At 45.6% G+C, this 26,623-nt stretch overlaps 1 pseudogene; it reads left to right on the top strand.

Moving 5' to 3' along the window:
- Positions 1-9,865: 9,865 nt before the first annotated feature.
- On the top strand, positions 9,866-26,356 carry LOC123085729 (paramyosin-like; annotated as a pseudogene).
- Positions 26,357-26,623: the final 267 nt, after the last annotated feature.

The raw sequence follows: 26,623 nt of genomic DNA, 5'->3' as shown, positions 1-26,623 counted from the left end.
GGGAGAGAAGAGGAGGCAGCCAGGTGGAGGGTGCCCCTCCCCCCCCCCAAGCCCAATCCGAATTGGGTGGGGGAGGGCCGACCCCCCTTTCCTTTCTCCTTCTCCCTCTTCTTTTCCTAGTGGGACTAGGAAAAGGGGGGAGTCCTACTCCTACTAGGAGGAGGACTCCTCCTCCCTTGGCGCGCCTAGAGGGCCGGCCGGCCTCCCCTCCCTCCTTTATATACGTGGGGAGGGGGGCACCCTAGAACACATCAAAGTTGATCTTAGCCGTGTGCGGTGCCCCCCTCCATAGATTTCCACCTCGGTCATATCGTTGCAGTGCTTAGGCGAAGCCATGCGCCGGTAGCTTCATCATCACCGTCACCACGCTGTCGTGTTGACGCAACTCTCCCTTGACCTCAGCTGGATCTAGAGTTCGTGGGACGTCACCGAGCTGAACGTGTGCAGATCGTGGAGGTGCCGTATCTTCGATACTAGGATCGGTCGGATCATGAAGACGTACGACTACATCAACCGCATTGTCATAACGCTTCCGCTTACGGTCTATGAGGGTACGTGGACAACACTCTCCCCTCTCTTTGATATGCATGACCTAGATGGATCTTGCGTGTGTGTAGGATTTTTTTTTGAAATTACTGCGTTCCCCAACAGTGGCATCCGAGCCAGGATTATGCGTAGATGTTATATGCACGAGTAGAACACAAAGGAGTTGTGGGCGTGGGTATATACGTATTGCTTGCCGTCACTAGTTGATTCTTGACTCAACGGTATTGTTGGATGAAGCGGCTTAGACCGACATTACGCGTACGCTTACGCGAGACTGGTTTACCAATGTGCTTCACACACAGGTGGCTAGTGGGTGTCAGTTTCTCTAACTTTAGTTGAATCGGATTCAATGAACAGGGTTCTTTCTGAAGATCAAAAAGCAATCACTATACCACATTGTGGTTTTTGATGCGTAGGTATAACGGTTCTTGCTAGAAGCCCATAGCAGCCACGTAAAACTTGCAACAACAAAGTAGAGGACGTCTAACTTGTTTTTGCAGGGCATGTTGTGATGTGATATGGTCAAGACATGATGCTAAATTTTATTGTATGAGATGATCATGTTTTGTAACAAAGTTATCGGCAACTGGCAGGAGCCATATGGTTGTCGCTTTATTGTATGAAATGCAATCGCCATGTAATTGCTTTACTTTATCACTAAGCAGTGACGATAATCGTAGAAGCAATAGTTGGCGAGACGACAACGACGCTTCGATGGAGATCAAGGTGTCAAGCCGGTGACGATGGTGATCATGTCGGTGCTTTGGAGATGGAGATCAAACGCACAAGATGATGATGGCCATATCATATCACTTATATTGATTGCATGTGATGTTTATCCTTTATGCATCTTATTTTGCTTAGTTCGGCGGTAGAATTATAAGATGACTCTCACTAAAATTCAAGGTATAAGTGTTCTCCCTGAGTATGCACCGTTGCTACAGTCCGTCGTGCCGAGACACCACGTGATGATCGGGTGTGATAAGCTCTACGTTCACATACAATGGGTGCAAGCCAGTTTTGCACACGCAGAATACTCGAGTTAAACTTGACGAGCCTAGCATATGCAGATATGGCCTCGGAACACTAAGACCGAAAGGTTGAGCGTGAATCATATAGTAGATATGATCAACATAGTGATGTTCACCATTGAAAACTACTCCATCTCACGTGATGATCAGACATGGTTTAGTTGATATGGATCACGTGATCACTTAGATGATTAGAGGGATGTCTATCTAAGTGGGACTTCTTAAGTAATATGATTAATTGAACTTTAATTTATCATGAACTTAGTACCTGATAGTATTTTGCATGTCTATGTTGTTGTAGATAGATGGCATGTGTTGTTGTTCCGTTGAATTTTAATGCGTTCCTAGAGAAAGCTAAGTTGAAAGATGATGGTAGCAACTACACGGACCGGGTCCGTAACTTGAGGATTATCCTTATTGCTGCACAGAAGAATTACATCCTGGAAGCACCGCTGGGTGACAAACCCGCTGCAGGAGCAACATCAAATGTTATGAACGTCTGGCCGAGCAAAGCCGATGACTACTCGATAGTTCAGTGTGCCATGCTTTACGGCTTAGAACCGGGACTTCAATGACATTTTTAACATCATGGAGCATATGAGATGTTCCAGGGGTTGAAGTTAATATTTCAAGAAAATGCCCGAATTGAGAGATATGAAGTCTCCAATAAGTTCTATAGCTGCAAAATGGAGGAGAATAGTTCTGTCAGTGAACATATACTCAGAATGTCTGGGTACCACAACCACTTGGCTCAGCTGGAAGTTAATCTTCCTGATGATAGTGTCATTGACAGAGTTCTTCAATCACTGCCACCAAGCTACAAGAGCTTCGTGATGAACTATAATATGCAAGGGATGGATAAGACAATTCCCGGGCTCTTCACAATGCTAAAGGCTGCGGAGGTAGAAATCAAGAAGGAGCATCAAGTGTTGATGGTCAACAAGACCACCAGTTCCAAGAAAAAGGGTAAAGGGAAGAAAAGGAACTTCAAGAAGAACGGCAAGCAAGTTGCCGCTCAAGTGAAGAAGCCCAAGTCTGGACCTAAGCCTGAAACTAAGTGCTTCTACTGCAAAGGGACTGGTCACTGGAAGCGGAACTGCCCCAAGTATTTGGCGGAGAAGAAGGATGGCAGAGTGAAAGGTATATTTGATATACATGTTATTGATGTGTACCTTACTAATGATCGCAGTAGCGCCTGGGTATTTGATACTGGTTCTGTTGCTAATATTTGCAACTCGAAACATGGGCTACGGATTAAGTGAAGATTGGCTAAGGACGAGGTGACGATGCGCGTGGGAAATGGTTCCAAAGTCGATGTGATCGCCGTCGGCACGCTATCTCTACATCTACCTTCGGGATTAGTTTTAGACCTAAATAGTTGTTATTTGGTGCCAGCATTGAGCATGAACATTATATCCGGATCTTGTTTGATGTGTGACGGTTATTCATTTAAATCAGAGAATAATGGTTGTTCTATTTATATGAGTAATATCTTTTATGGTCATGCACCCTTGATGAGTGGTCTATTTTTACTAAATCGTGATAGTAGTGATACACATGTTCATAGTATTGAAGCTAAAAGATATAAGTTTAATAATGATAGTGCAACTTATTTGTGGCACTGCCATTTTGGTCATATTGGTGTAAAGCGCGTGAAGAAACTCCATGCTCATGGACTTTTGGAATCACTTGATTATGAATCGCTTGATGCTTGCGAACAATGCCTCATGGGCAAGATGACTAAGACTCCGTTCTCTGGAACAATGGAGCGAGCAACAGACTTATTGGAAATAATACATACTGATGTATGCGGTCCGATGAGTGTTGATGCTCGCGGCGGGTATCGTTATTTTCTTACCTTCACAGATGATTTAAGCAGATATGGGTATATCTACTTGATGAAACATAAGTCTGAAACATTTGAAAAGTTCAAAGAATTTCAGAGTGAAGTGGAAAATCATCGTAACAAGAAACTTAAGTTTTTACGATTTGATCGTGGAGGTGAATATTTGAGTTTTGAGTTTGGTCTTCATTTGAAACAATGTGGAATAGTGTCGCAACTCACACCACCTGGAACACCACAGCATAATGGTGTGTTCGAACGTCGTAACCGCACTTTATTAGATATGGTGTGATCTATGATGTCTCTTACTGATTTACCGCTATTGTTTTGAGGTTATGCTTTAGAGACGGCTGCATTCACGTTAAATAGGACACCACCAAAATCCTTTGAGACGACACCTTATGAACTGTGGTTTGGCAAGAAACCCAAGTTGTCATTTCTTAAAGTTTCGGGCTGCGATGCTTATGTGAAAAAGCTTCAACCTGATAAGCTCGAACCCAAATCGAAGAAATGTGTCTTCATAGGATACTCAAAGGAAACTGTTGGGTACACCTTCTATCACAGATCCAAAGGCAAGATATTCGTTGCTAAGAATGAATCCTTTCTAGAGAAGGAGTTTCTCTCGAAAGAAGTGAGTCGGAGGAAAGTAGAACTTGATGAGGTAACTGTACATGCTCCCTTATTGGAAAGTCGTTCATCACAAAAATCAGTTCTAGTGATTCCTACACCAGTAAGTGAGGAAGCTAATGATGATGATCATGAAACCTCTGATCAAGTTACTACCGAACCTCGTAGGTCAACCAGAGTAAGATCCACACCAGAGTGGTACTGTAATCCTGTTCTGGAGGTCATGTTACTTGACCATGACAAACCTATGAACTATGAGGACGCGATGATGATCCCAGATTCCACAAAATGGGTTGAGGCCATGAAATCTGAGATGGGATCCATGTATGAGAACAAAGTGTGGACTTTGGTTGACTTGCCCGATGATCGGCAAGCCATAGAGAATAAATGGATCTTCAATAAGAAGATTGACGCTGACGGTAATGTTACTGTCTACAAAGCTCGACTTGTTGCAAAAGGTTTTCGACAAGTTCAAGAAGTTGACTACGATGAGACCTTCTCACCCGTAGCGATGCTTAAGTCCGACCGAATCATGTTAGCAATTGCCGCATTTTATGATTATGAAATTTGGCAAATGAATGTCAAAACTGCATTCCTTAATGGACATCTTAAAGAAGAGTTGTATATGATGCAACCAGAAGGTTTTATCGATCCAAAAAGTGCTAACAAAGTGTGTAAGCTCCAGCGATCCATTTATGGACTGGTGCAAGCCTCTCGGAGTTGGAATATACGCTCTGATAGTGTGATCAAAGCATATGGTTTTATACAGACTTTTGGAGAAGCCTGTATTTACAAGAAAGTGAGTGGGAGCTCTGTAGCATTTCTGATATTATATGTAGATGACATATTGTTGATCAGAAATGATACTGAATTTCTAAATAGCATAAAAGGATACTCGAATAAGAATTTTTCAATGAAAGACCTCGGTGAAGCTGCTTATATATTGGGCATCAAGATCTATAGAGATAGATCAAGACGCTTAATTGGACTTTCACAAAGCACATACCTTGATAAAGTTTTGAAGAAGTTCAAAATGGATCAACCAAAGAAAGGGTTCTTTCCTATGTTACAAGGTGTGAAGTTGAGTCAGACTCAGTGCCCGACCACTGCAGAAGATACAGAGAAAATGAAAATCATTCCCTATGCTTCAGCCATAGGTTCTATCATGTATGCAATGTTGTGTACCAGACCCGATGTGTGCCTTGCTATTAGTTTAGCAGGGAGGTACCAAAGTAATCCAGGAGTGGATCACTGGACAGCGGTCAAGAACATCCTGAAATACCCGAAAAGGACTAAGGATATGTTTCTCGTTTATGGAGGTGACAAAGAGCTCGTTGTAAATGGTTACGTCGATGCAAGCTTTGACACGGATCCGGATGACTCTAAGTCACAAACCGCATACATATTTTTATTGAATGGTGGAGCTGTCAGTTGGTGTAGTTCTAAGCAGAACATCGTGGCGGGATCTACGTGTGAAACAGAGTACATAGCTGCTTCGGAAGCAGCAAATGAAGGAGTCTAGATGAAGGAGTTCATATCCAATCTAGGTGTCATACCTAGTGCATCGGGTACAATGAAAATCTTTTATGACAATACTGGTGCAATTGCCTTGGCAAAGAAATCCAGATTTCACAAGAGAATCAAGCACATCAAGAGACGCTTCAATTCCATCCGTGATCAAGTCAAGGAGGGAGACATAGAGATTTACAAGATACATACGGATCTGAATGTTGCAGACCCGTTGACTAAGCCTCTCTCACGAGCAAAACATGATCAGCACCAAGACTACATGGGTGTTAGAATCATTACAATGTAATCTAGATTATTGACTCTAGGGCAAGTGGGAGACTGAAGGAAATATGCCCTAGAGGCAATAATAAAGTTGTTATTTATATTTTCTTATATCATGATAATGTTTATTATTCATGCTAGAATTGTATTAACCAGAAACTTAGTACATGTGTGAATACATAGACAAACTGAGTGTCACTAGTATGCCTCTACTTGACTAGCTCGTTAATCAAAGATGGTTAAGTTTCCTAGCCATGGACAAAGAGTTGTCATTTGATGAACGGGATCACATCATTAGAGAATGATGTGATTGACATGACCCATCTGTTAGCTTAGCACGATGACCGTTTAGTTTGTTGCTATTGCTTTCTCCATAACTTATACATGTTCCTATGACTGAGATTACGCAACTCCCGAATACTGAAGGAACACTTTGTGTGCTATCAAACGTCACAACGTAACTGGGTGACTATAAAGATGCTCTACAGGTGTCTCTGATCGTGTTTGTTGAGTTAGCATAGATCAAGATTAGGATTTGTCACTCCATGTATCGGAGAGGTATCTCTGGGCCCTCTCGGTAATGCACATCACTATAAGCCTTGCAAGAAATGTGACTAATGAGTTAGTTATGAGACGATACATTATGGAATGAGTAAAGAGACTTGCCGGTGACGAGATTGAACTAGGTATTGAGATACTGACGATCGAATCTCGGGCAAGTAACATACCGATGACAAAGGGAACACCGTATGTTGTTATGCGGTTTGACCGATAAAGATCTTAGTAGAATATGTAGGAACCAATATGAGCATCCAGGTTCCGATATTGGTTATTGACCGGAGATGAGTTTCGGTCATGTCTACATATTTCTCGAACCCGTAGGGTCCGCACGCTTAACGTTCGATGACGATCGGTATGATGAGTTTATGTGTTTTGATGTACCGAAGGTAGTTCGGAGTCCCGGATGTGATCATGGACATGACGAGGAGTCTCAAAATGGTCGAGACATAAAGATCGATATATTGGAAGGCTATGTTTGGACACCGAAAGGGTTCCGGATGAGTTTGAGCATTTACCGGAGTACCGGGGGGTTACCGGAACCCCCCGGGGAGTCAATGGGCCTTATTGGGCCCTAGTGGGAGAGAAGAGGAGGCACCCAGGTGGAGCCCCCCCCCCCCGAATCCCAATCCGAATTGGATGGGGGGGCCCCCTTTCCTTTCTCCTTCTCCCTCTTCCTTCTTTTCCTAGTGGGACTAGGAAAAGGGGGGAGTCCTACTCCTACTAGGAGGAGGACTCCTCCTCCCTTGGCGCGCCTAGAGGGCCGACCGGCCTCCCCCTCCCTCCTTTATATACGTGGGGAGGGGGCACCCTAGAACACATCAAAGTTGATCTTAGCCGTGTGCGGTGCCCCCCTCCATAGATTTCCACCTCGGTCATATCGTTGCAGTGCTTAGGCGAAGCCCTGCGCCGGTAGCTTCATCATCACCGTCATCACGCCGTCGTGTTGACGCAACTCTCCCTCGACCTCAGCTGGATCTAGATTTCGTGGGACATCACCGAGCTGAACGTGTGCAGATCATAGAGGTGCCGCATCTTCGGTACTAGGATCAGTCGGATCGTGAAGACGTATGACTACATCAACCGCGTTGTCATAACGCTTCCGCTTACGGTCTACGAGGGTACGTGGACAACACTCTCCCCTCTCATTGCTATGCGTCACCTAGATGGATCTTGCGTGTGTGTAGGATTTTTTTTTGAAATTACTGCATTCCCCAACATACAGAACCGTGAGTTCCGTTCATATTCCCCTCTGTGATGGGAAAACAGTTAAGCACGAGCTACTTCTACCGGCTGTTGACCTTCCATGGAGTTAACTGCGTTTTTCATAGTTGGGTGTTGATCCCTCTTAAACACAAGACTTTTCTCTGATTGGCTTTCTAGGACCGTTTCAACACTAAGGACAACATGGTTAAGAAAACATTGGTCAGCGATCGCCCTGTACACGGATTGTGATATATGCACGGCTGTGGAATCGGTTTCATCATTTGGTACTTCATTGTGGGCCAGCACATGCATTATGGAATAGGCTATCCCTGGCCTCTTTGGCATGTCGATCACCTAATATTCTGTACTTTGTCCAGCAAGCTGCTCATCTTTTGCAGTTCAAGCGAAAGTTGTGGCCTTTGCCGCTTGTGCTATCACTCTCTGGCATGTACGGAACGACCGTATCTTCAACACCGGTTCCTGGACGGACTCTTTCATCAGATTCCATACTGCAAATATGATTCATCTTTGATGCAACAGAGCTAATAAACAACAGGACAAAGAAGATCTAAGGTTCTGGAGCAACTTGCTTGCCGCGTAGTTTTTGTTTCCTGATGTAACGCCTCTCTGCTATCCCTCTCTTCTCTTCTTTATAATGTAGGCTGCTTGTGGCCTTGCACCTCGGTGCATCCTACAAGCTTCTTGTATCTGATACTTTGTCACCCAGGCTCCAGCCTGTTTTGAAATATAAGGTTGGCACTGCGCCACTTTTTCTTTCCAAAAAAAAGTTTTGTTCATATCAGCAGGTAGTACCCGGTTAGATGCGAGGGTTTTGACTTATAGGATATCATTCAGGACTTTGGTGGCACGACGGGATCTCTTCCGTGTCGCTACCTTGGTCTCCCGCTTAGCTTCCGCAAGCTCAGGAGAATTGAGGTCCTCCCACTCATTGAGGGCATGGCTGGCAGGCTTAAGGGATGGAAAGTAAAGAGAATGGAGAAGATTATGCACAACTTCCTTTGGAATGGGGATGACGAGTGTAGCGGAGCCAAATGTTTAGTAAACTGGAAGAGGGTGTGCTTCCCTAAGGATCTGGGTGGCCTCGGAATAAAAAATATTGTCTGTTTTGGTAGGGCACTACGGCTGCGATGGGCTTGGCTTGAATGGAGCCCCACCCCTAGGCCTTGGCTGGGCACTCCCATCCCTTGTGACCACACTGATAGGTTGCTATTCTCGGCTTGCACTAACATCTCTCTGGGAAATGGGAAGAGCGCACATTTCTGGCATGATCGTTGGTTGGATGGTATGGCTCCGGTCAATATTGCTCCTGGCCTATTTGGTTTGACGCGGAGGAAAACTTTGATTGTGCAGGAGGCTTTGGACCGTGGCCGCTGGATGAAGGGCCTGGAGAGGATTTCCTCTGAGGAGCTTCTCGACCAGTTTGTCAGGCTGTGGGAGATGCTCCAACCCATTGTGCTCTCGGATATCCCAGATTCTATTCCGTGGAAGTTCTCTGCTGACGGCTACTACTCCGCTGCCTCCGCCTACAAGGCTTAGTTCTTGGGCCGCATTGCGGAACCGCAACTACACGCTGTTTGGAAGAGCAAGGCCGAGCCGAAGATCAAATTTCACCTTTGGTTACTACTCCAAAACAAAATCTGGACAGCGGATCGGCTTGCGACGAGGGGATGGCCACACAACGAGAAGTGCACGTTCTGCGATCAGATCATCGAATCGGCTGCTCATCTTACTTTGACTTGCCCTTTTGCCCGGGAGGTTTGGTTTTCCTTCCTGCAAAGTGACCCCAACCTCAATGACGATCAAGGGCTGGTGGAGGAAGGTCTGGAAGCTGCGCAGCAATCCAACTAGGCGCATGCAGATCACCTCGGCTGTATACGTCGCTTGGAATCTTTGGAAAGAGAGAAATAGACAGACTTTTAAAGGGAAGAGATGCTCCCCCGAGACTGTTGCTGCTATGGCTAGAGATGAAATAGCAATGTTCAAGGAGGCTACTGTTTAGCGCCTTTATTTCCTTTTCTTTTGGTTTCGAGAGTTGTATTTTTCTTTAAGAGTGTGAGTGTAGGCTTTGGCCGCTCTGTACAACACCTGGAACCTTGGTTCCTTTTCCTCTTCTAATATGAAAAGGCAGAACTACTGGCATGTTTCTTAAAAAAAATGTGTCGCCGGATGAGCGGCGGTGATCGACTTACCGTTTTAAATCCGGGGCCCAGATAAAGGAGCAGACCAAACGGCCAACGGCCTTCTTCCGCGAGCCCCACCACGGCGCCACAACTTCGGATTTTGGCCGCCGCCGACCCCCCACGATTTCCACCTCCGGCCTCCGCTCCCCCGTTTCAAATCCCTAAAATTCCGCCTCCCCACAGGATTCTCGTCTCCCATTCTTCACTTCGAAACCGGACTAATGCAATTTTGCAATTACTACGATTCATTGCCAGTCCAATCCCACCATCCCGACGGTTGCTAGGCTAGCGCACTCGTCTCGTGTGCTCTGCTGCTCTTCTCCGGTGGACGGCGACAACGTGGCCGCGCTCCGCATCCACCGGCCCCGTACCTCCCCGGCGGCACCTCTGCGACCTGTTTTTACTCCGGTTGCCCGGTCCGATCCTCCCGTACCCGACCGCCTCCGCAGCTGCGCTCCGCTACGGCGGCCGGCCTCCCGAAATAGGAAAAATCCTCAACCTCTCTCTCAGGTAGGTGTCGAGTCCACCATGCTTAGTACTTATTTCAATATGATTACCGAATTTCCACCACAAACGCAGCCGTGCACTGTAACTTTCCGTTGTCATTGGCTGTTCTCAATGTCTGTTTGCTGTTCAGTGGTTATTGCTTATTGAATTGATTTGTTCAATTTATACTGTTTGGTGTTGAACTGCTGCGGATCTGGTGGCATGATTACTTGTACGGATGCAGAGCGAGTGACTTGACTGGACGTTAGTATAATACTCCATGATCTCATGTCCTTGTTTTGATCCTAGCACACAGAAAAATGCAGTGTCCGGCGATTGGCGAACTACCAAATTTTTTGGACGGAAGGCTTTGCCGCCCGATTTTGATGAGCTAATATGAACCAAACCATACAGTCCAAGAAGACCGTCACTTACAGTTTTGGCTTCTAGCTTTCCTTGAACAAAATTTCGAGACCAGGTTTTATGTTCAGTTTGCCGCTAAGTTTAGTCAGTCTCAAATTTGTCAAGGCTACTTTCGGTTCTGTTATTCTCTCCCGGTTCTTGTGTATACATTTTTGTGTTTCCTTGCCCATCAAAATCTCTGCCTGGAACCTGTTTGAAGGATTTTCTAAACCAAAATTTACCAGTGGGGGGACGTTTCCATTTTTTTTTAAAAAAAATTGTGATTCGTTTGCTTTCTCCTAGATTTGTGCCCATCCAGTTTTTAATACAGTTTAATTGGCAGTCATGTTGACTTGTCTAATGCACCACTCAGCTTGCAAATCATTTCGAACAGCTATGATCCAAGCTTTTACTATTATCATCATCATTGCTATGTTTCGGTACAATCTATTATCTTTTTGGGCCGTAACATTGCCCCATGCAGCAGATTACTGGACATTTCAGGAGATGAGAAGGTTCTTTCCATTCCGCTCGTTCACAAGCAATGCCGACAAACCAGCTCCAGCGCATGATAAAAGGAGTGAAAGCAAATTGGATGAGGGTGGGACTAATGGTGCGTCCCATTCCCCTGATACTAGGGCACTCAGGTCAAGAAGGAGGCATGGAAATTTGAGGAGCGAGGAATCGCCCAATCCGCAGCTCAGGAGATGCCTGTCGTTCACATCCTCGGCAATTGATCGTTCCTTGGATGAAAGGGCAATGAGATTTTCAGGCGATATCCCATGGTTTAATAATTCTGACGTGCCTCGTCATGTTTCTGATATTGAGTAAGTGGGTCGAACTGCACCAACATCAATTGCCACTCCCTATTCGCAAACAATTTGGAAACGCCATCGATCAAATGCTAGCAATATAATTATAAGTGGTATAATGTTGTACTTCCAATTCAATGTAATCAAAAGCAAATTGAAATCTGATAGTATAGGAGTAGATGCTAGCGGCTGTGTGTCATAAGTTGTACTGTAGCAAAGTTTAGGTTCAATTGGAAGTTCATCTTTAACACACCAAACGATTGCTCATGTGAACCACTAACATGCCCCTCTTGAGATTTTTTTTTCAAGAAACGTCTTGAGAATTTTCTCTACAGAAATACCACAGTTAGCATTGTCATAATCTGCAGCCACCAGCTCATTCTTTGAATTAAATTCCCGTTGGACATACCATAACATTGTTGTAGACGATCTCTGTTACTTATAGCCATGACATAATTGTGCGCGTTATACTTGAATAAAACCTGAATGTTATTCTTTGGAGCATGTTTTGTAGAAAATGTTAATGATAGAGGTTACTGTCTGCAGGTGCTACACATGGTCACCAGAAAGACATCCTAATGTAGAGGAATGCATGATAAAGGTTCCAAAAGCACATGGCGTACAGGAAACTGATTCACCACGTTCAAGATGCTACTCATGCTCATCAACAGGACACTCTCCTCTTAGCTCTCCTGTTGCATTGAAATGCAGACCTGCCAGGTTGACCAATTTACTGGACAAAAATGGAGTGGTAGATCTGTACATTGATGGGGAGCAAGAAGCAAACATATTAAATGAGAAACATAAGCAGAAATTCCCCGTCAGAACTGCAGCTCCTCATTCGGGATGTGGAAGACCACCTCGACCTCATTCTACAGCTCCATCTTCACCAAAATCTTGCAAAGAAATATATGAGAACTACTCAAACATAGACAAGACTTTGCAAGATTTGGAGGATGGAACTTTACCCCTAACCTACCACCATCAACTTGCTCAGGAAGAGGCAATGGGCACCTTGAAGGTGGGATCTATGTGTGATTCAGATGGAAATGACACTAGTCTATTTGAAGGATCTTCTGATAATTTTTCTCACTCAGAGGAGTGCAAATCACATAGCGTGACTACACTGGAAGATATCTACGAGGACTCACGAGATCTACAACCTCAATGCTTCTATGGATTTTCAGTGAATCCTCTTTTCGGGGCAACCTCAAGATGCTCTGCTGCCGATACTTATCATCATGATGGGTCTTGTGGTTTTCATGACAAGAACTTGGAACAAGACACTGATGATAAGTTGCTTAGAAGAACTAAAGAATTGGATGCATGCTTTATGGTTCCTTCTGAAGAAATGAGCGAGCTTAACATGCTCAGGGATAAGAGATTGAACTCAACTGACATTATGCAGCTGGTTCTCAGCTTGATTGAAGATAGAAAGCAACTGGCGCTCGAACTATCTTCACAGATTAAGGCGCGTCTTACAGAAAGGTTTGCAGCCAAAGAACAATATAACCGGTCTAGGGTAGAATTAGACTCTAGAACTAGAAGGCTGGAGAATGAGAAGACTGATGTGCAAACTACCTTGGAACGGGAGCTTGATAGAAGGTCAAATGATTGGTCAGCCAGGCTAGCAAGATTTCAAGCCGAAGAACAGAGACTACGGGATAGAGTAATGGAGCTAGCAGAGCAGAATGTGTCATTTCAGAGAGAAGTTAATTTGCTTGAATCAAATCGAGTTGAAGTTTCTAACAGGATTACAAGTTTGGAACTGCAAAACAAACAACTGAATAATGAGCTGGAGAAAGTTAAAGGTGAGCACACCAGTCTTTACAGATCCTCAGTAGAGTTGCATGATAGCTTTACAAAAGCTGCAGAAGAAAGGGACCAAATCCAAGAATGCTTAAAATCCAAGGAAGATAACAGTAGGGCACTACACAAGGTGATTGCAAGATTACAAAGGGAATCTAATGAGCAGGAGAAAACAATAAATGGGCTGAGACAAGGATTTAGTGCTGAATTAGAAAAGAGATCTGCCGGAAGTAGCGAAAGCATCACAAGGACGCAAATGGAACTTTTGAGACTTGCTGGAGTTGAGCAAAAGCTGAGAAAAGAAATTCAGTCCTGTAACCTTGAAGTAGAGTCTCTTCAGCAAGAGAACATAGGGATTTTAAATCGTCTAGAAAGTAGTGGGAATGGATTAAGTTTATCCACGCTTCGTCTTGACCTCGAACTTCATGCTAGAGTGGACAACTTGCAGATGCAAGGCTTATCATTACTTGAAGATAGTAGTTGTCTTTGTGGCAAGTTGTTGGACGTCATGAAATCCAAGAGTGAGAATATTGGCAGTATTGATGCACTAGCAGCCATTGAATACACTTTGAAGTACCAGAACATAAGACAAGGAATGGATAATTTAGCCCTTAGCCTGAGAAAAGTTAAGTCCGTGTTGGTTGAAAAGCACAACGAAGAAGACAGCACAGTGGGTGTTCCTGTGAGACATGATACATTATATAGGGTATGAAATCTGCTCTGTATATTGCTGTACTTGAGTAAAGTGTATGTTGTTCAGTGGTTTATCATTTTGCATTCGAGAATAACATGAAGCTAGCAACATTCTTTTAGAACTTATATAGTAAAATTTGTGTTACCATGAAATGTGCTCAAGAAAAATATGTTAATTTATATAATACAAAATTACAAATATATTATGAAGCCAAGTTACTGAAAGAAGTACTCTATAACATTAAAATACCGAATTATATTTATGTTGGCATGGCCAGCTGAAGCTAGTAGCAGAAGCAGAAATCTAACCAAGCTTTCTTATTTTGTTTTCGGCGATGTAGGATGACTTCGAAATTAAGCTGAAAGAAGAAGCTTTACTCAACAGAGTATTGAAGGAGAAGCTATTGTCAAGGGAACTGGACATTGAACAATTGCAGGCAGATGTAGCATCTTTTGTCCGGACCCAAGATGCCATGGAAAATGAGATCCGTAGAGCTCAGGATGAATTATGTCGCGCAATCCACAAGTTCAAGCACTTTGAACTTCAGGTAACCATACATCTGCTAATGTTGTTTGTTCATAAGTTATTGGTGCAAGGTCCACGTGCATATTCAGATACCAAAAAGGATGACATGCATGTTTGCTATCCGTGGCACTATTAAGCCATTACTGAGATTTTCCACTAAAAAGCTATTACCGAGATTAAGTTGGCTCATATCTTGAGTGGCGTAGAATAACATCCAAATTCAATAGACCACAGCCCCCCCCCCCCCCCCCCCCGCCCCCCTCCTGCCCACCACCCCTCCTCTCCAGGAAAAAAATTATATGAGACCAGTGTTGGAGAACGTTGCAGAAAACAAAAATTTTCCTACGGTTTTACCAAGATCCATCTAGGAGTTCATCTAGCAACGAGTGATCGGATTGCATCTACATACCTTTGTAGATCACGCGCGGAAACGTTCAAAGAACGGGGATGAGGAAGGCGTACTCGACGTGATCCAAATCACCGGAGATCCTAGCGCCGAACGGACGGCACCTCCGCGTTCAACACACGTACGGTCAGCGTAACGTCTCCTCCTTCTTGATCCAGCAAGGGGGAAGGAGAGATTGAGGAAGATGGCTCCAACAGCAGCACGACGGCGTGGTGGTGATGGAGCTGCAGTACTCCGGCAGGGCTTCGCCAAGCACTATGGAGGAGGAGGAGGTGTTGGAGAAGGAGAGGGAGGCACCAAAGGCCAGGGTGAGAGGTCCTCCCTTCCCCCACTATATATAGGGGGCCTAGGGAGGGGCGCCGGCCCTAGGAGATCCAATCTCCTAGGGGGGGGGGGGGCGGTCAAGGAGGAATCCCTCCTCCCCAAGGCACCTAGGAGGTGCCTTCCCCTTCTAGGACTCTTCCTTTAGGGTTTCCCCCACCCTAGGCGCATGGGCCCTAGGGGAAAGTGGCGCCCCAGCCCACTTTGGGCTGGATCCCTTCCCACTTCAGCCCATGGCGCCCTCCGGGATAGGTGGCCCCACCCGGTGGACCCCCGGGACCCTTCCGGTGGTCCCGGTACAATACCGGTAACCCCGAAACTTGTCCCGATGGCCGAAATAGCACTTTCTATATATAATTCTTTACCTCCGGACCATTCCGGAACTCCTCGTGACATCCGGGATCTCATCCGGGACTCCGAACAACATTCGGGTTACTGCATATACATATCCCTACAACCCTAGCGTCACCGAACCTTAAGTGTGTAGACCCTACGGGTTCGGGAGACATGTAGACATGACCGAGATCGCTCTCCGGTCAATAACCAACAGCGGGATCTGGATACCCATGTTGGCTCCCACATGCTCCTCGATGATCTCATCGGATGAACCACGATGTCGAGGATTCAAGCAACCCCGTATACAATTCCCTTTGTCAATCGGTATGTTACTTGCCCGAGATCTGATCGTCGGTATCCCAATACCTCGTTCAATCCGTTACCGACAAGTCACTTTACTCGTATCGTAATGCATGATCCCGTGACCAGACACTTGGTCACTTTGAGCTCATTATGATGATGCATTACCGAGTGGGCCCAGTGATACCTCTCCGTCATACGGAGTGACAAATTCCAGTCTTGATCCGTGTCAACCCAACAGACACTTTCGGAGATACCCGTAGTATACCTTTATAGTCACCCAGTTACGTTGTGACGTTTGGTACACCCAAAGCACTCCTACGGTATCCGGGAGTTACACGATCTCATGGTCTAAGGAAACGAACTATACGATCTTGTGCTATGTTTAGGATTGGGTCTTGTTCATCACATTATTCTTCTAATGATGTGATCTCGTTATCAATGACATCCAATGTCCATAGTCAGGAAACCATGACTATCTGTTGATCAACGAGCTAGTCAACTAGAGGCTTACTAGGGACATGTTGGTGTCTATTATTCACACATGTATTACGATTTCCGGATAATACAATTATAGCATGAATAAAGACAATTATCATGAACAAGGAAATATAATAATAATGCTTTTATTATTGCCTCTAGGGCATATTTCCAACAGTCTCCCACTTGCACTAGAGTTAATAATCTAGTTACATTGTGATGAATCGAACACCCATGGAATTCTGGTGTTGATCATGTTTTGCTCTAGGGAGAGGTTTAGTCAACGGATCTGCTACATTCTGGTCCGTATGTACTTTACAAATATCTATGTCTCCATCTTGAACATTTTCACGAATGGAGTTGAAGCGACGCTTGATGTGCCTTGTCTTCTTGTGAAACCTGGGCTCCTTGGCAAGTGCAATAGCTCCAGTGTTGTCACAGAAGAGCTTGATCGGCCCCGACGCATTGGGTATGACTCCTAGGTCGGTGATGAACTCCTTCACCCAAATTGCTTCATGCGCTGCCTCAGAGGCTGCCATGTACTCCGCTTCACATGTAGATCCCGCCACGACGCTTTGCTTGCAACTGCACCAGCTTACTGCCCCATCATTCAAAATATACACGTATCCAGTTTGTGACTTTGAGTCATCCAGATTTGTGTCGAAGCTAGCGTCGATGTAACCCTTTACGACGAGCTCTTCGTCACCTCATAGACGAGAAACATTTCCTTAGTCCTTTTCAGGTACTTCAGGATATTCTTGACCGCTGTCCAGTGTTCCTTGCCGGGATTACTTTGGTACCTACCTACCAAACTTACGGCAAGGTTTACATCAGGTCTGGTACACAGCATGGCATACATAATAGAACCTATGGCTGAGGCATAGGGGATGACACTCATCTCTTCTATATCTTCTGCCGTGGTCGGACATTGAGCTGAGCTCAATTTCACACCTTGTAACACAGGCAAGAACCCCTTCTTAGACTGATCCATATTGAATTTCTTCAATATCTTATCAAGGTATGTGCTTTGTGAAAGACCTATGAGGCGTCTTGATCTATCTCTATAGATCTTGATGCCTAATATATATGCAGCTTCTCCAAGGTCCTTCATTGAAAAACTCTTATTCAAGCAGGCCTTAATGTTGTCCAAGAGTTCTATATCATTTCCCATCAAAAGTATGTCATCTACATATAATATGAGAAATGCTACAGAGCTCCCACTCACTTTCTTGTAAACGCAGGCTTCTCCATAAGTCTGCGTAAACCCAAACGCTTTGATCATCTCATCAAAGCGAATGTTCCAACTCCGAGATGCTTGCACCAGCCCATAAATCGAGCGTTGGAGCTTGCATACCTTGTCAGCATTCTTAGGATCGACAAAACCTTCCGGCTGCATCATATACAATTCTTCCTTAAGGAAACCATTAAGGAATGTCGTTTTGACGTCCATTTGCCATATCTCATAATCATAGAATGCGGCAATTGCTAACATGATTCGGACGGACTTTAGCTTCGCTACCGGTGAGAAAGTCTCATCGTAGTCAACCCCTTGAACTTGTCGATAACCCTTAGCGACAAGCCGAGCTTTATAGATGGTCACATTACCATCCGCGTTTGTCTTCTTCTTAAAGATCCATTTATTTTCTATGGCTCGCCGCTCAACGGGCAAGTCAGTCAAAGTCCATACTTCGTTTTCATACATGAATCCTATCTCGGATTTCATGGCTTCTAGCCATTTGTCGGAATCCGGGCCCGCCATCGCTTCTTCATAGTTCGAAGGTTCACCGTTGTCTAACAACATGATTTCCAAGACAGGGTTGCGCCTTCGAATTTCAGTAGGAGCTTGATCATAAGTATCTTGATCATCATCATTAACTTTCTCTCTGGTCGGTGCAGGCACCTCAGGAACATTTTCTTAAGTTGCGTCATTTTCCGGTTCAAAAGGTAATACTTCATCAAGTTCTACTTTCCTCCCACTTACTTCTTTCGAGAGAAACTCTTTCTCTAGAAAGGATCCATTCTTGGCAACAAAGATCTTCCTTCGGATCTGAGGTAGAAGGTATACCCAATAGTTTCTTTAGGGTATCCTATGAAGACGCATTTTTCCGACTTGGGTTCGAGCTTTTCAGGTTGAAGTTTCTTGACATAAGCATCGCATCCCCAAACTTTTAGAAACGACAGCTTAGGTTTCTTCCCAAACCATAATTCATACGGTGTCGTCTCAACGGATTTCGACGGAGCCCTATTTAAAGTGAATGCGGTAGTCTCTAAAGCATAGCCCCAAAAAGATAGAGGTAAGTCGGTAAGAGACATCATAGATCGCACCATATCTAATAGAGTGTGATTACGACGTTCGGACACACCATTACGCTGAGGTGTTCCAGGCGGCGTGAGTTGTGAAACTATTTCACATTTTCTTAAGTGTGTGCCAAACTCGAGACTCAAGTATTCTCCTCCACGATCTGATCGCAGGAACTTGATTTTCCTGTCACGTTGATTCTCAACCTCACTCTGAAATTCTTTGAACTTTTCAAAGGTCTCAGACTTGTGTTTCAGTAAGTAGACATACCCATATCTACTCAAGTCATCAGTGAGGGTGAGAACATAACGATAGCCACCGCGAGCCTCAACACTCATTGGACCGCACACATCAGTATGTATGATTTCCAATAAGTTGGTTGCTCGCTCCATTGTTCCTGAGAACGGAGTCTTGGTCATTTTACCCATGAGGCATGGTTCGCACGTGTCAAATGATTCGTAATCAAGAGACTCTAAAAATCCATCAGCATGGAGCTTCTTCATGCGTTTGACACCTATGTGACCAAGGCGGCAGTGCCACAAGTATGTGGGACTATAATTATCAATCTTACATCTCTTGATACTCACACTATGAATATGTGTAGCATTACGCTCGAGATTCATTAAGAATAAACCATTCACCATCGGAGCATGACCATAAAACATATCTCTCATATAAATAGAACAACCATTATTCTCGGATTCAAATGAGTAGCCATCTCGTATTAAACGAGATCCTGATACAATGTTCATGCTCAAAGCTGGTACTAAATAACAATTATTGAGGTTTAAAACTAATCCCGTAGGTAAATGAAGAGGCAGCGTGCCGACGGTGATCACATCGACCTTGGAACCATTCCCGACGCGCATCGTCACCTTGTCCTTCGCCAGTCTCCGCTTATTCCGCAGCTCCTGCTTTGAGTTACAAATGTGAGCAACTGCACCGGTATCAAATAACCAGGAGCTACTACGAGTACTAGTAAGGTACACATCAATTACATGTATATCACATATACCTTTCGTTTTGCCGGCCTTCTTGTCCGCTAAGTATTTGGGACAGTTCCGCTTCCAGTGACCACTCTCCTTGCAATAAAAGCACTCAGTCTCGGGCTTGGGTCCATTCTTTGGCTTCTTCCCGGCAGCTTGCTTGCCGGGCGCGGCAACTCCCTTGCCGTCCTTCTTGAAGGTTTTCTTACCCTTGCCTTTCTTGAACTTAGTGGTTTTATTCACCATCAACACTTGATGTTCCTTTTTGACTTCTACCTCTGCTGATTTCAGCATTGCAAATACTTCAGGAATGGTCTTTTCCATCCCCTGCATATTGAAGTTCATCACAAAGCTCTTGTAGCTCGGTGGAAGCGACTGAAGGATTCTGTCAATGACCGCGTCATCCGGGAGATTAACTCTCAGCTGAGTCAAGTGGTTATGTAACCCAGACATAGTGAGTATGTGCTCACTGACAGAACTGTTTTCCTCCATCTTACAGCTGAAGAACTTGTCGGAGACTTGATATCTCTTGACCCGGGCATGAGCTTGGAAAACCATTTTCAGCTCTTCGAACATCTCATATGCTCCGTGTCTCTCAAAACGCTTTTGGAGCCCCGGCTCTAAGCTGTAAAGCATGCCGCACTGAACGAGGGAGTAGTCATCGGTACGTGCCTGCCAAGCGTTCATAACGTCTTGTTCTGCAGGGAGAACAGGTGCGTCACCTAGCGGTTATGTAACCCAGACATAGTGAGTATGTGCTCACTGACAGAACTGTTTTCCTCCATCTTACAGCTGAAGAACTTGTCGGAGACTTGATATCTCTTGACCCGGGCATGAGCTTGGAAAACCATTTTCAGCTCTTCGAACATCTCATATGCTCCGTGTCTCTCAAAACGCTTTTGGAGCCCCGGCTCTAAGCTGCAAAGCATGCCGCACTGAACGAGGGAGTAGTCATCGGTACGTGCCTGCCAAGCGTTCATAACGTCTTGTTCTGCAGGGAGAACAGGTGCGTCACCTAGCGGTGCTTGTAGGACATAATCTTTCTTGGCAGCTATGAGGATGATCCTCAGGTTCCGGACCCAGTCTGTGTAGTTGCTGCCATCGTCTTTCAACTTGGTTTTCTCTAGAAACGCGTTGAAGTTGAGGACTACGTTGGCCATTTGATCTACAAGACATATTGTAAAATATTTAGACTAAGTTCATGATAATTAAGTTCATCTAATCAAATTATTCAATGAACTCCCACTTAGATAGACATCCCTCCTATAATCTATGTATAACATGATCCGAGTTAACTAGGCCGTGTCCGATCATCACGTGAGACGGACTAGTCAACATCGGTGAACATCTTCATGTTGATCGTATCTTCTATACGACTCATGCTCGACCTTTCGGTCTTCTGTGTTCCGAGGCCATGTATGTACATGCTAGGCTCGTCAAGTCAACCTAAGTGTTTGCATGTGTAAATCTGTCTTACACCCGTTGTATGTGAACGTTAGAATCTATCACACCTGATCATCACGTGGTGCTTCGAAATAACGAACTGTCGCAACGGTGCACAGTTAGGGGGAACACTTTCTTGAAATTATTATGAGGGATCATCTTATTTACTATCGTCGTTCTAAGTAAACAAGATGCAAAAACATGATAAACATCACATGCAATCAAATAATAATAGTGACATGATATGGCCAATATCACATAGCTCCTTTGATCTCCATCTTGGGGCTCCATGATCATCTTGTCACCGACATGACACCATGATCTCCATCATCATGATCTCCATCATTGTGTCTCCATGAAGTTGCTCGCCAACTATTACTTCTACCACTATGGCTAACGCGTTTAGCAATAAAGTAAAGTAATTTACATGGCGTTTCTCAATGACACGCAGGTCATACAAAAATAAAGACAACTCCTATGGCTCCTGCCGGTTGTCATACTCATTGACATGCAAGTCGTGATTCCTATTACAATAGCATGAACATCTCATACATCACATATATATCATTCATCATTCATCACAACTTTGGCCATATCATATCACAAAGCACTTGCTGCAAAAACAAGTTAGACGTCCTCTAATTGTTGTTCGCAAGTTTTACGTGGCTGAAACAGGGTTCTAGCAAGAACGTTTTCTTACCTACGTGAAAGCCACAACGTGATTTGTCAACTTCTATTTACCCTTCATAAGGACCCTTTTCATCGAATCCACTCCAACTAAAGTGGGAGAGACAGACACCCGCCAGCCACCTTATGCAACTTGTGCATGTTAGTCGGTGGAACCGGTCTCACGTAAGCGTACGTGTAAGGTTGGTCCAGGCCGCTTCATCCCACAATACCGTTGAAGCAAGATAAGACTAGTAGCGGCAAGAAAGTTGACAACATCAACGCCCACAACAAATTGTGTTCTACTCGTGCAAGAGAACTACGCATAGACCTAGCTCATGATGCCACTGTTGGTGAATGTTGCAGAAAACAAAAATTTTCTTACGGTTTCACCAAGATCCATCTAGGAGTTCATCTAGTAACAAGTGATCGGATTGCATCTACATACCTTTGTAGATCACGCGCGGAAGCGTTCAAAGAACGGGGATGAGGAAGGCATACTCGACGTGATCCAAATCACCGGAGATCCTAGCGCCGAACGGACGGCACCTCCGCGTTCAACACACGTACGGTCAGCGTAACGTCTCCTCCTTCTTGATCCAGCAAGGGGAAAGGAGAGGTTGAGGAAGATGGCTCCAACAGCAGCACGACGGCGTGGTGGTGATGGAGCTGCAGTACTCCGGCAGGGCTTCGCCAAGCACTATGGAGGAGGAGGAGGTGTTGGAGAGGGAGAGGGAGGCACCAAAGGCCAGGGTGAGAGGTCCTCCCTTCCCCCACTATATATAGGGGGCCTAGGGAGGGGCGCCGGCCCTAGGAGATCCAATCTCCTAGGGGGGGCGGCGGCCAAGGGAGGAATCCCTCCTCCCCAAGGCACCTAGGAGGTGCCTTCCCCTTCTAGGACTCTTCCTTTAGGGTTTCCCCCACCCTAGGCGCATGGGCCCTAGGGGAAAGTGGCGCCCCAGCCCACTTTGGGCTGGATCCCTTCCCACTTCAGCCCATGGGGCCCTCCGGGATAGGTGGCCCCACCCGGTGGACCCCTGGGACCCTTCCGGTGGTCCCGGTACAATACCGGTAACCCCGAAACTTGTCCCGATGGCCGAAATAACACTTTCTATATATAATTCTTTACCTCTGGACCATTTCGGAACTCCTCGTGACGTCCGGGATCTCATCCGGGACTCCGAACAACATTCGGGTTACTGCATATACATATCCCTACAACCCTAGCGTCACCGAACCTTAAGTGTGTAGACCCTACGGGTTCGGGAGACATGTAGACATGACCGAGATCGCTCTCCGGTCAATAACCAACAGCGGGATCTGGATACCCATGTTAGCTACCACATGCTCCTCGATGATCTCATCGGATGAACCACGATGTCGAGGATTCAAGCAACCCCGTATACAATTCCCTTTATCAATCGGTATGTTACTTGCCCGAGATCTGATCGTCGGTATCCCAATACCTCGTTCAATCTCGTTACCGGCAAGTCACTTTACTCATACCGTAATGCATGATCCCATGACCAGACACTTGGTCACTTTGAGCTCATTATGATGATGCATTACCGAGTGGGCCCAGTGATACCTCTCCGTCATACGGAGTGACAAATCCCAGTCTTGATCCGTGTCAACCCAACAGACACTTTCGGAGATACCCGTAGTATACCTTTATAGTCACCTAGTTACGTTGTGACGTTTGGTACACCCAAAGCACTCCTATGGTATTCGGGAGTTACACGATCTCATGGTCTAAGGAAAAGATACTTGACATTGGAAAACTCTAGCAAACGAACTATACGATCTTGTGCTATGTTTAGGATTGGGTCTTATCCATCACATCATTCTCCTAATGATGTGATCTCGTTATCAATGACATCCAATGTCCATAGTCAGGAAACCATGACTATTTGTTGATCAACGAGCTAGTCAACTAGAGGCTTACTAGGGACATGTTGGTGTCTATTATTCACACATGTATTACGATTTCCGGATAATACAATTATAGCATGAATAAAGACAATTATCATGAACAAGGAAATATAATAATAATGCTTTTATTATTGCCTCTAGGGCATATTTCCAACAACCAGGTCTCACGGGCTAGCAGGTGAGACCCACCCTGATGGATGACATGTGGCATTCACAAATCTAAAGCATCTAATCTCCCCCCCCCCCCCGATTTCAAGTGAGGGGTGGGGTAGATGCTTTGTGATTTGTAAATGCCACGTGTCATCCATCAGGATGGGTCTCACATGCTAGCCCGTGAGACCTGGTCTCATATAATTCTTTTCCTCCTCTCCACCCCCTCGCCGCCGCCGAATGACGCGGCCGGGCTAAGCCCGCGCAGCGGACGGCGGCGGCGGGGCTCCCCCATCCCGTGAAGGCACGGTCGGAGTGCTGGATCCTAGGCGGCGCGGCCCCAGCTTCGTGGCGGCAGATGGGCGGTTGCTGTGGCTGCGGGGGCGGCGCGGCGGTTGGGCCTGGTGACGCTCCGGTCTCCCTCATGGGAGTGGGTCAGAGTGAGTGGGTGTGGCGCTCTGTATCTCGATGCTAGCGGCTCTCCGACTTGGCCTCCTGCTCCGCTCGGTGTGGCGGCGCGGGGCCTTTGTGGTCGACGGGAGGGGTGGCCGCTGCCGGATCTGGTCGGGTGTGGTTGAATTCGGCCGGCCAGCGGTGGTTTCCTGCTACGGTCTTGTCTTCGTGTGGTGCGGTGACTATAGTGCAGCGGGGTGACCTCTTGTCCCCGGGCCTGGCGTGGCGATGTTGGACGCCGGGGCGGCGGCCCCGGGACAGTGGTTGATGTGTCGGCAGCCGTGGAGTTCGCGCGGGCAACGCGGCGGCTGCGGTGTTGTTGGTGGAGAGAGGCTCATCTCTCCTGTGGTGATTTGTGCATCCTCAACTCTCGGGTCAAGATCTCCGGGCTAAAGTCAGGATCTTGGTTGGATCAGACGGCGGTGTCATCTCCAACGTCGTTTTCCTTCCTGGGGGCGCCATCTTGGAGATCTTGATCCCTTTTGTGCTTCCTACAGGCTGGACGTGCACGGCATCGCGGTCGGCAGGTGCCCGACCGGCGATGAGGTTGGTGTGGCGTTGCGACGCCTATGGCAACGACAATGGTGGTGAGAAAAGCTGAGTCGCTGCTTGTCCTTTTGATGTCGAAGGTCCGGTGCGCCAATGGGTGTGCCCATGCTGGTTTCTGGCTATGACAGAGAAGTTAGAGCTGCGGGCGGCAGGGCCGCTGCGGCAACGATGACTCCATGAGAATGGTTTTCAGCGTGCGGTGCTCTCCGGATGTTGCGCTGGACTAGGTCGGTGCGAGGCTAGCAACTTTCTTTTGTGAAGCTCATCAGCAAAATCGGAGCTGCCATGTCATCGACGCTGCGGTTGACTGTTTGGTGTTGTTGTGGCCAGGTCGTCCGCATTTGCCCCTTGGGGGTTTGTATCTAGGTTTTCGCCCGGTTTCCTCTAATTAACCGGGCAACTCTCTTCATCGTATTCAATGAAAATGGCAAATCTTTTGCCTCATTGCACAAAAAAGAGATCCAAATTCAGCTGGCGGTGGTGTAGCTATTCATAACTTTAGCAAACCCATACTTGTCATGTATTATCTCTAACGATGAATGGTAAAATGTTTTAGAGCTACACTCTGCTCTAATCCCTCTGAAGTTGGTCTCAGCTATTGCTTTATGTACATACTTCTTAACAAATCTTGTTTGTTGCTTCAGTTAATGAATGAGCAGAAAGCAAGTGCTTCTATCCTCTGGTTAAGAATGCACAAAATTCTAAAGCTGCAGCAGATCCATATTTAGAACTGCGTCCCAAATTCCCATTTATTGAGCATCTCATTATGCATGTGCATGTCACTAACATTATATTTGGTTGCAACTTGCAGGTTTTGAAGAAAGACGAGAGCATTAACCAGATGCAACAGGATTTTCAGGAATCTGCAAAGGAGTTGACCACTCTCCGGTGCACCCTTAAATCAGTAAGTGATGAAAGGGATGCCTTGTGGCAGGAAACAAAGCATTTGCGGAAAACTGTTAGCGTGCTGCAAAACGATGTTGCCTCATTAAAGCAGAAAATCAAATCGCTCGACAAAGACATACAGCTGAAGGAAGGCGAGATACTGCTGCGTGAGGGTGAGATTTCCATATTACAGGACAGCATCGATAGGCCACTCGACATCATCTGCAGTCCTCATCAATGAAACAGTTTGACATGGAGTAAATTTGCGTAATTCACATCCTTCTGTCTGGATTCTCAAATGGCCTTTTCCTTCTGTCTATTCTTTTAGAAACATAGAAACTTGGGCTGGATTCTAAAATGGCCTTTTCCTTCTGTCTCTACTTTTAGAAACATAGAAGCTCAGGCTGGATTCTCAAATGGCTTTTTCCTCCTGTCCCTTCTTTTAGAAACATAGTTCACATCCTCTATCCCTCTTTAAACATAGTTCACTATATTAGCAGTTGGATAATGGTCTATCCTTCTTGTTTGCACTTTGACGATGCAACCTGTGTTGCTACCCTCGTTTAGTTTTGTGATACTGCACTTTGTCTAAATCTAATTGTTTGTTGAAAAGGAGTAGTCAGATCTTTTTCATATGCAGTTTTTTTAAACAAGCAGGCTTAAAACACATAACGGTCCATTACTTGTTCATTACTGATATGTACAAAAAAAGCATGTAGATGAGTTCAATGTCAGTGAGATGATATAAGGCTCTTCCCAGTGCTCCATGATGGACAGGTGCTAAGGGTGCCACATAGGCAAAAAAAATGATGTGGCAAAGCAATTGAAGAGGAGAGAGAGTATTACAGTGACCCCAAGAAGAACCAATGCTAAGCACAAGAACCTA

The sequence above is a fragment of the Triticum aestivum genome, chromosome 4A (assembly GCF_018294505.1).
Source record: "Triticum aestivum cultivar Chinese Spring chromosome 4A, IWGSC CS RefSeq v2.1, whole genome shotgun sequence".
In the NCBI taxonomy this organism is placed as follows: Eukaryota; Viridiplantae; Streptophyta; class Magnoliopsida; order Poales; family Poaceae; genus Triticum; species Triticum aestivum.
The sequence above is the reverse complement of the archived record's forward strand: the minus strand, read 5'-3'. Positions and strand labels throughout refer to the sequence as shown.